Source organism: Sesamum indicum, linkage group LG8 (genome assembly GCF_026168435.1).
Source record: "Sesamum indicum cultivar Baizhima isolate 11 linkage group LG8, ASM2616843v1, whole genome shotgun sequence".
NCBI lineage: Eukaryota > Viridiplantae > Streptophyta > Magnoliopsida > Lamiales > Pedaliaceae > Sesamum > Sesamum indicum.
In genome coordinates this window covers 22,071,888-22,082,891 of record NC_142664.1, presented here as the reverse complement: position 1 = coordinate 22,082,891, position 11,004 = coordinate 22,071,888, and the positions used below count along the sequence as shown (strand labels likewise).

Here is an 11,004-nt window from a genome sequence, read left to right as displayed (position 1 = left end):
GAATGCTTTGATTTTTGTCTTGGACGCCGTGGATCTTCCTTGATTTGCGCTTGAGAGAATTTTGAGACTTCTTGAATGCTCTCTTGCTTGATTTTCAATTGTGTTTTTTGAATAAATTTTAATAGCCCATTTATATAGGCCAAAGAGATAGAGTTGTGATATGCTTGAACACTTATTGTATTATCTCTTTATAATTTAATCCAAAGAAATTGTATACACCAAACTTTGGCATGGCATATTGATATAATTTCTTTAATATTTTTATTTTTTAAAGAGATAAATATCAAATTACTTGTCTTGATTTGGTTAGAACGTATATGCAGTTGTTCTACGTTACACCGTTTAATTGGCTCAAACTTTGACTACAAGGCACGATTTAATTCGCCGAAATATTTCAAATTTGATGCTTGTCGGCACATTGATTTGATGATTAAATATATATTAAAATATAAATTAAATTAACTATTTACACTTGGAATTAATTTAGTAAATTTCAAAATTATAAAAATAAAAATTTATATAATTGACAATTAATATATTATTTTACACTTGTCATCATCAATTGGGCATGAAATTTTACTTGCCTACAGAGGAGAAAAACGGGTGTATAAGAAAAATAAAAATAAAAAATGGTGTATAAGAAAAGGTTTGGTGGTTGGTAAGGGAGAATAGATAAAGATGACGTAAAATTGAATGTATATGAAACCTTTTCAGAATTCAATTTTGTTTCTATCAGAAATAGACGGAAAACCAAATGTATAAGGCCAAAGAGGAAAAATAAAAAAACAAGTACACATTTTATACTTATTTACTTCATTACTCATACATATAATATTCCTCTATTTTTATTCTTTTCCTACTAATAGCACCCATATGAAGAAAAATAACCATATAAAAAATATTCTTGTTCTTGTTTGATGAATATTTTTACTACTAAATTTTTAAATTTAATTTTTAAAACTTTAGTAACTTAAAAATATTTTAGTATTATATTAACTTATTTATTCTAGTAAAAGATATAGAGAAATAGCTAATTAGTAAAATTTTAGAAATTAATCCTTCTTTTTCAATCTATTTTACTCATACAAAAAAAAAATATTTAAAATTTATCCCTCTTCCAATCATACCAAATAATTTAAAAATTATCACAACACCCACATATAATACAATTCCAAGAGCATTTTCATCTTTCCTCATGAAATAATTTTCACTAATTATTAATTATATACGTTAATTTTAAGATATCCCAATTACAATACACATGAAAAAGTCAAACTATAGGAAGACCCGAAAACTGCATTCTCTTGTCCGTACGACTTTATAACATTGTCCACTGCCCCAAGTCCTTTCTGGTCCACACGCCCAAAAACAGTCCCGATTCATATTCTTTTTAAGGTGAAAAAATAAAATAAAAATTATAATTAAAAATAATTTAGAGTGGAAATTGAATAGACAAATCATGCAGGGGAACATTCCCACTACACATTATATTCGTCGCAAGCAATCAAATGTGTCCAATTATATTCGACTCTTAGATTTATCTACCACGTCATCTACGCATTTACGTATATATGTACCTTTTATTTATTTATTTATTATATTATTAAATGATTATTGCATTTTTAAAAGTTTAAATTATTAGAGAAGATAATTATTTAATACATAATTTTTTAATATGCTCTCGTTTGTGTAAACCTCTTTTTTTTATAAATGGGTGAATGAAAGATTTGAACATAGGACCTTTTAGCCAATTTGGCTTTGATACTATATTAAATGACCACCTGATTTAAAAATTTAAGCTATTAGGGATGAGAATCGTTTCATATTTAACATGTTAACATGCTCTCTGCACGTGAAACATTTCTCTTATAAATGGTTGGCGATGAGATACGGATACACATCATATAAAAGTTTAAACTGTTAATATTTAATGTTTAATATCTTAATGTGCCCGCTTCACGTGAAACCTTTCTTTTATAAATGGACGACGGTGAGATTCCAACACACGACCTTGTTCAGTTTGAATTTGATACCATGTTAAACGACCACTTTATCTAAAAATTTAAGTTGATAAAAGGAGAATCATTTATATATTAACATACCCATCTCACGTAAAACTCTTTTTACTTTTTTGGGATAAATTACATTATGTCATCCGAATTATGCCCGTTTTTATAATTTGCTGTCGAAATTTTTTTGTGCCAACTTACCATCTCAACTTTGCAAAATTTGCACTTTGTGATATATGACTATTTTTTTGTTGATTTTTCTACCGAAAAAATCACATGCTATGCATATTTAAAAAAATATCAAATTACATAACTCTTAAATACACACGTATACTGCATGTGATATTTTGTTAACAAAAAAATTAGTTGAAAAATGTTATAAATGGCAAAGTGCCAAATTTCGTAAAGTTGAGATGGTAAATTGACATAAAAAAAGTTTAGATACCAAAATGTAAAATCAGATAACAAAAAATAATTAACTCTTCTTTTTTTTTAAATAAATAGGTCACAATAAGATCTGAATAATAGAAATTTTTGTTCGATCTAACTTTAATATCATATTAAACAACTACAGTATATGAATTTGCAAAAAGAAATGAAGGTAAAGTGAAAGGGGACGCGTGTCTGGCTTGCATCCTTGAATTCTTAGTAATTGCTTTAAATTTCATAATTATGTAAAAAACTTTATAAAAAGCAATGGCTACAATTTTAGTTAATTAAAAAGGCTCCCACTAGCTCCAATTACTTGGCACCCTAATGGCTATGCAAGAATTAAAGTAGAAGTTAGGATATGTTAAAATACATATCAAAACCACCAACCAAAGTCCAGAGTTCATTGGGGACCAATAAAACACATCTCCTATGTCCTCTGCATGCTCTCCAGTGGAACGACCAACTACATCTTTATTTCAGTATTAAATTATTTGCAGCTCGATAAAAAAAAAAAATCGACGTGTTGAAAAGCAATTAATGTAGAAATTATTATAAATTTATCGACTTTTGATGATAATCGAACCTCATACTTTGCTTGAGGAGACGTAGTTCGAAAAAGATTTTATAGTACAAAAATGCCCTTTTAAAAGTCGTGAATATCCAAATTAGACAAGGTTCAACATCGTTTTGCTCGAATCATTATCGATCCAAACATAACTCACCCCAGAATCCAGAATTTCAATTATTGGTGATAAAAACTTACCAACTGAAGTGGATTGTGCTGTGTAAATCTTGCATTTTTCGATACGTAAAATCAACTATAAATACCTGTCAAATTTCATGTATGAAGGTATGCATCTATTGTTCGCCGACCTAATTTTTTCATCCTGTTGTGCTCATACGAACTCGAATTTAATTTGAGGCTCGAAAAATTTTATTTAGGAACTACCTTAACAATCATAATAACATGTATTTAGCCCACGGCAGACTCAATGTGTATACAAATTGGGTAGGAATTTTTGATTGTATATGTCATTCTACAATTTACTTTCAAACTTAAATAAATGTGGGTCTAACTACATAAACACTCTCTACACTTTACAAAATTATAATACATGAATGAAGTTGTAGTTATAACTACAAGTACACTTCTCATTCAACAGCAAAACTCGACAGATACGCCATGAGACAAATTACACCGACACCCCTGTATTTATAATTTACAAATGACGTTGAGTATTTGTATAATTAGATCTAATTTTAAAAAATATCGATATAATTTACGACTTATAGTATAAAATCATTGAGAGAGAGAGAGAATCTTATACATAAAACAAATCTAAAAAAAAGCAAGTAATCTTTTATAGGTAGATACATAAGAATTTGTGGGAGCATCTGCTTGGAGAAGAACCAAGAAAAAGTGTAGTAAGTGGGAGGGCAATGTGTCCAAATCTTGCAATACTTTAATAATCCCCATATTACTACAACACACAACTTTGAATAAAGCATGTAAGGATGAAAAATTTTAAGAATGACTACTGCCATTTTCACATCTCAACAGATTTCTTTCCACTAATGTAAAGGTGATCTGCCAGCTTGTACGCACTTCATTCCATTAACAGAAAGTTGCTGATGGGATAACATCCAGTCATCAGCTCCTACTAATATTAACTTTTTTATTTCTATGAAATAACGGGTTCTTATTAAATTTTTATTATGATTATACATATTTTTTATATTATTTAATAAATTATAAATACCATTACAATGTATTGTAACAAGGGGTATTTGTTAGACGGTCAGGGGTATTTGTAATTATGGCAGATTTCATGGGAGTCCGTTGCGATTTATCATTTTTTTCTTTTCGACGCATGTGTCTATCGCGAGATTTGTAATAATTACATATACCTCTTCATTTGAAAAATTATAAATCCCTTCTTATAATTAGCGGTCGTATAGTAAATACCCCCTATAATGGGCTTTCACGAAGGGGTATTGTTAGATGGCAAGAGGTACTTTTAATTTTTTAAATAGAGAGGGGTATTTATAATTATGATAAATTTTATGAGAGTCCCTTGTAGTTTATTCTTTTTTGTGTTCATCGTATGTGTTCTCGTTCCACATTAGAAATGAAATTAATCAAATTTAAAATAAAAGCGAACATTCTCAACAAGTGTTATTCCGAAGTTCTGGACCCTCTTCATCGATACGAATCCACCTTATATATATATATATATGTATTGCCTAGCTACATAAACTCTACATTTGTTGGGACGTGAAGTGTTACATTACATCATCTCATACTTTTATCTTTTAATTTTCTCAAATGCTGATCACTTTGTTCGAACAAGAATCGTTGTAATAAATCAGATGTTCATGATGGTTTTTTGTTCTCTTTTTTTTCAATTAAAATCTTTATTAAAGACTGAAATACTCATAACTTGAGCTATATATATGTATATATATATAAACTATAAAAGTTATGAGTTAATTTGTACGCTAAAAATATAATCATAATATATAATTAAGAATAGTTTGAAATTTTGAAATACATCATTTTCAAAATGAAGAGGCTATGCTAAATTGAAGAAAAAGTCATATTAAATAATATAAGGTTTATTATTCTTTTTAAAAAAACTAAAAGTGGGTTATTTAAATTCTTATTTTCTTGTATATAAGCTATGGTATGTGTGTTTTTATATATTATTGAACCAAATAATTTAAAATTTGATATTTCATTCTCCTAAAATACTAATATCTTAAAAATCATGCATTCAGATAAAATCTGCAGTAATTAATCCACAATGTTACTTTACTAAATAAGGCTTTTTTTAGTTTATTTTTTTCTCTTATTTAAATTTGGTAAATTATGCATTTCAATAAGCAAGCGTATTTAATTATGGTATTTTTTTATTTTATATTAAAATAACATATTATTTTAAATTATTAATATAAGAGTTAAATACATTTTGCACTCCGATCCTGATTTATGTTTATAGTCGCATTTACTCCCCTAATTATGAAAGATAATAAAAATCCACCTTATAAAATATTTTGGCATTGATAGGACAAAAATGCTCTTCTCACTTACCCTATACTTTTTATTTTACTCCCTAAAATATATTTTATTAAAAGATTCCTTCAAAACTACTTTATGTGATTTAAAATTTTGCTCAAATTTTATTTAAAAAATAATTTTTAAGATCTACCTTTTTATAATTATGTAATACAAAAAATATTTACAAGTTCAATATATTGAAATATATTTTATAAAAAAATACATATAAACATGTGTAAATACATGATGCATATAATTGTATAAAAAAGAGTATGTTATAACTTATAAATTTTTATTCAATTATATGTATGCATAATTAAAATATATCATGCCATTACTCAAAAAATTATAAAATTAGATCAATTGTATTATGGATTTGTCTATTTTACAATGTATATGTACATTATAATTGAGGTAGTAATTTTAAATTGTATTGATAATTTATTTTTTGAAAAAGTTCAATATGTATAACAACAAAGCAAAAATTAGGTATATTTTTGGACAATCATGTAAAAAATATAAGAATTATAAATTTATAGAGTCTATATAAATTCTATGCTCATTATAAAAACCAAAAGTTTTGGATAGCATATATTTTAAATAATTTTTTTTATAAAAATTCAAATTTTATTTAAGGGAAATGATTGTAATAGACATATTTTAAGGGTGTAGATAATAGGGGCATTTTCATCATAAAAAAATAGGTCCTGTATCACGGGCGGCGGGGAGGGGGGAGGTGATTTTGTTGTATTTTATAATTTATGAAAATAAATATATTTTATACATAATTCAGGAGTGCAAAATATATTTAACCCTTACATTAATATAATACGTTTAATGAACTCACTTTTTATTTTTAAAAATACTCATAAAAAGCTTTAATTTTGATAAGTAATACACAAAAACAGTTACTGAGTTTATCACCTAATAAGATGGATAAATGACTAAATTTGTTGTAGGCTACAAGTGTCTGTGTCTTCACTACATCTGAATAGAAAATACAAATCATCTTACACATGAAAAATACAATAGCTATCTTGGAGAGAACCACCGACACACTTCCGGCCATATAATTTGGCTGTTGCAAAAATGATTGGTTACGTTTTCTTGATCAACAAAGAACCTATGTTGAATCCAAAAGAAAGTTTTAGATTTATTCGGGATTTGAAGCACCCTGAAGTAGATCTGTTTACAATACGAGACATATCAAGTCGTTTAAGATCCACGATGTTAGTATTCCGTTACTTACATGAATCTGTTAAATGTATCCTATTATGTTATAATTTACATAAAGAGGTCAACTATGAAAGATCATATATAGATGCAATAACAACAACAACAATACTACTAATAATAGCTTTAAAAAAAATACATTGATTGTGGAGCCAAATATTGACACGTAATGAAGAAAAAAGGCGAATAAAATGGGGATGGATTGGCGCAGGATGTAGGAGTGGAACTAGTAGGCTGGCCACGAGAGTCGAGACAACGCACATCACAAAAGTGAAGCAAGCTGGAAATACATCTCCACTGCAGTGCCTTTAACAGGAAAGAAACAGACCACTTTTTTATAGCACATATCTCCCAAAAAAAGGATTCAGCTCTGAAGAAATCCAACAATATCTGTGTTAACTGTTAAGCATTCATGGAATCAGGAAATTACTGTTAAAATTAAATGTTTCCCAATGAAGCATTTAAATCAGACGAAAAAAGAATAGCCCAAAAAAGCAAACTTCTCTGAATATCGACAATGGTAGCATACTGATAAGAAGACATAAAGTGAGTGCAATAAGCTATCTCGCATTATGAATTTCATATTCACAAATCTGTAAGGTCTTACTAAGGTAAAGGCCTTTGCTTCAATCAATTTCAACCAAGAATTGGCCAATATCGCCCCAGCTATGTGCATCAGCCGCAAAGTTCTTCCCTTCTTTTTCTTTTCTCTCCATTATCAAAACCCAATGATATATTATTGCCTCTATTTCCCAACTTAATGGAGATGATCAAAGTATGAAATGCACCTTTCTGCAACGCCCAACATCATCTTTTCCTACCAATTATATTCCTCATAAGTTGAGCAGTGTTGCTTCTCAAGGTCCACAGTCTTCATGAACAGCTCAATCACCTCCAGTATTAAACAAAAATCATGTGCTAACAATGTAATCATCCACTAACAAGAGCTCAAACTAACGGAAAAGGACGATGAGTTGGGACAACATAGGCAAGCCCAACATTAGCCCATGGACATCTTCAAAATGTTCATAATGTATCATTTTCCATCATCTTGACACTTTAGAGAACATTTGAATCTATCTCTCTGGTCCAGTAACAATTCATCCTCAACACAACACTAATTCTATTAAGACCTCGTGTGCCTACCGCAACCATTTCTATGAACTCGAGAGAGCACAGTATAACTTTGCCAATTTTGTCAAGGCTGTCTCCCTAAAAAGGTACATCTTTGTATAAGCTCCCTATCACTTCAAAGGGCAGTTGATGCAAGAAATGAAGCTGCGACATTTCTGCGTTTACTGAATCAGGGACAGAAGCTGCATATGGAAACATCACTCGTTTCCTTAATATCAATACTAAGACAAAGGTAAATCAAGCAGGAATAACTTGATCTTGTACAAATGAAAAGCATCAACAAGCACTTAAATCATATGAGGGAAGAATATCGGTGCTTGTGACTATTGGGTGTGTCCAGAAAAATTAATCATCAAGAGTATAACATGAAGAACTAAGTCAACCAATGGATTTAATAACTCTTATTACAAGATTGATAACAAGTTATTCAACCTCCACAAGTTCTTAAGTTTTCAATCCTATCTTCAATCTATCCCAACTTCATAACTAATTAATAACAATCTATAATATGAATGAAGCCAATATCATCATTAATTTAGACTTCAATCATGGTCAATTTGCATCTTAATTCAATTAACTAGATTTTTGTTTTATCGATTGGAAGCTCGTGAAATATTAGTAATAAGTTAAGTGACCAACGTAATATCATTATGGAAAACACGGACAATTGCTTCTTTGGTAAGAGATTGTATTTTTTGAAAACTTTAAAAAAAAATTAATAAAAAGAAAAAGCCTGGACCTACACAATTTCTTGGGTATCCGTATAATAAGGATAAAACCCAGTAAGTATTCTATGAGTAGGATAAAAGTAGCATACAAAAGTAATCACTATGGATACTTATTGAGTATGGGCTTGAGTAGAGTAAAATCACCCATTTTGACATGCCTGGAGGAGCAATATAATATGCTTGGGATGGATGGTAACTCCTGTAGAAATTAACACTTATCAGATTCCTAAAATTGACACTAAGGGGGCGACGAACTAACATGTAAGTATATATAACATATTAGGAAATTCTTTAGTCCAAGCCACAATGCACATAAAAGAATTCTTTCAGCGCTTCCGCATCCAACCCAGTCTTGCCATCGTGATATCTCAGTAATTTCACCAATATTGTTTCTGGGGGTTTGGACCTCGACCAACGGCGCCTAGGAGTTCATGATTTCGTTTGTCTTTATTACTTGTATAAGCTATATACTGTCAAGAAATCCAGAGCCTGATGATCAAAGTTTGGGTAAATATCCTCATAGTTGATTAAAACATGTGCAACTCATATTGTAGGTCTCAATTCCCTCATAAAAAAGATGCTATCAAAATTTTAAGTCCGCCAAATCAATGTAATAATATATCTTTGAAGTTTATCCCGAAAAGGAAATCACAAATCTTGTAAGAGCTGGGAGAGTTCAGTTTTAATTGCTGAATGTCGTTGTCAACACTTTCCTAGCTAGGGAACCAAGCACCAGATTTCCTTTATGTTTCCTCTCATACTTTTCCTTCACCACCGTCTTTTATTGCAGTGATCGAAGAAGAAATAGAAAAAGATGTCGTTATTACTTATTAGGAAATTGATGGTAAGGTGCCAGAGCAGCACTACATCAGGATATCTCTGAAAGCATCTAGAGCTAAATATGGGAGACATTAAGGAGGAAGAAGAAAAGAGGATCTGTTAGATGATCAGGTTTTTGTTCAAGGTCGGAGTTGCAGGCAATTCATCAGTTGTGGCAAAAGGGCAGCACAAAAGAATATCACACCTAAAGCTTGCTGGTAAACCAAGATCTGGAAGTAAATAAGAGAAGACAGAGAGATCCAAGAGATCTCTACATCTGCTGATATAGTTAGTAGTCTATTTACTTCTTTTAACCTATGCACTAGGGGAAAAGGTAGCACATACACTGACCACCATTTTAAATTAAAAACACAGAGTATAAACAGAAGAAAATAGTAAGGTGAAAACACAAACCATGTAAGTTAAGACTGAAATACATAATTCATGAACAACCAAATATAGGGAAGAAACCCACCTTTTCCTTTTGGTGTTATGGTCGTCAACAGTTACATTAGTCCTTTCCTTCTTCCTTGTGAACTACCTTCTCAAACAGATTGCATTTGTTTTCTCAAGCAATTAATGAAGTGTGCCGCAGAATCTAAAATCTCATGTAAGACCATAACAACAGAGAAATGAAAAGAAAGGAACGTGAAGACGTGCGCGTAGATTGTGAAGGTTGGGATGTTATTCTAATTGGTCTCGGAAAACTAATCATCATTCACTCCTCCATTCCATAGACCAACTCTTCACTCCTAATGAGGAACTCTATTTTTCCTTCTGCTGTAAAAAAGAATGCTGTAATCAGCTCCTGATAATTCACATGCTCATCTGCTTGATGCCAATTACAGAACTAGTTCATTTTAGATTCTAAAATTAGGAGGTTGAGATTGGTACAGATGAAAAATATACACAAAAGTTGGAAGGTGATATGGAATTCAAAATCAAACCCGAGTTCCTCTACTACCAAACACTGTCCTTTTCACCCGTCTCTATCAACTAAACAACGATACCGCAGCCAATAAAAGAATGCCTCAATGATCAATTCCTGCGGAAATTAAACAAAATACAGAAAATCTAACCATCTGAAACACAGAACAAACCTTCATGTTGACGATTGATTGAAGCGTTGGCTCGCGATCTCCCTCATGTTCTGCGTCGGGAGTCGGCCTGCGGTTGATTGATGCTTCCTTTTCACCATCAAAGAAATAAACAGAAAACAATTTAGCATACACGGGAAAAAGAAATAAATGGTTAAATTTGTTCTTGTGCGAGTAATCACTTTATATGAAATTGTTGTACGTACTCGTCGGGTAGATTGCAACAGTGCAAACCGCGTCCCGATAAGCCACGCTTACGAGCCATAAGAAGACTGCTCTGCTCTCAGAAAGACAAACTTCAAGCAGCTGTCTGGCGTTAGGGGCGACTACGTCGGCACCAGCATGGAGCAAATGATTGCCACACCAGCCAAGTGCATAATTGGTACACATCAACACTCAATCGTCCCATTCCCCAATTAGCGCCACATGAAAAAACTGAGCCAGCAGAGAAGGATTGCCATGTCACCAGCCAGTCATCACCATTTTGTAATCAG

The 11,004-nt window shown here is 31.0% G+C and overlaps 1 long non-coding RNA gene across 1 annotated transcript; it reads right to left on the bottom strand.

The window, feature by feature from the left end:
- Window positions 1–6,710: 6,710 nt before the first annotated feature.
- LOC105168410 (uncharacterized) lies at window positions 6,711–11,002 on the bottom strand. Its single transcript, XR_848336.3, has 3 exons — window positions 10,717–11,002; window positions 10,514–10,600; window positions 6,711–7,102 (listed from the first exon to the last, which is right to left on the bottom strand). It is a non-coding gene; the product is annotated as an uncharacterized LOC105168410 (long non-coding RNA).
- Between the last annotated feature and the right edge of the window lie 2 nt (window positions 11,003–11,004).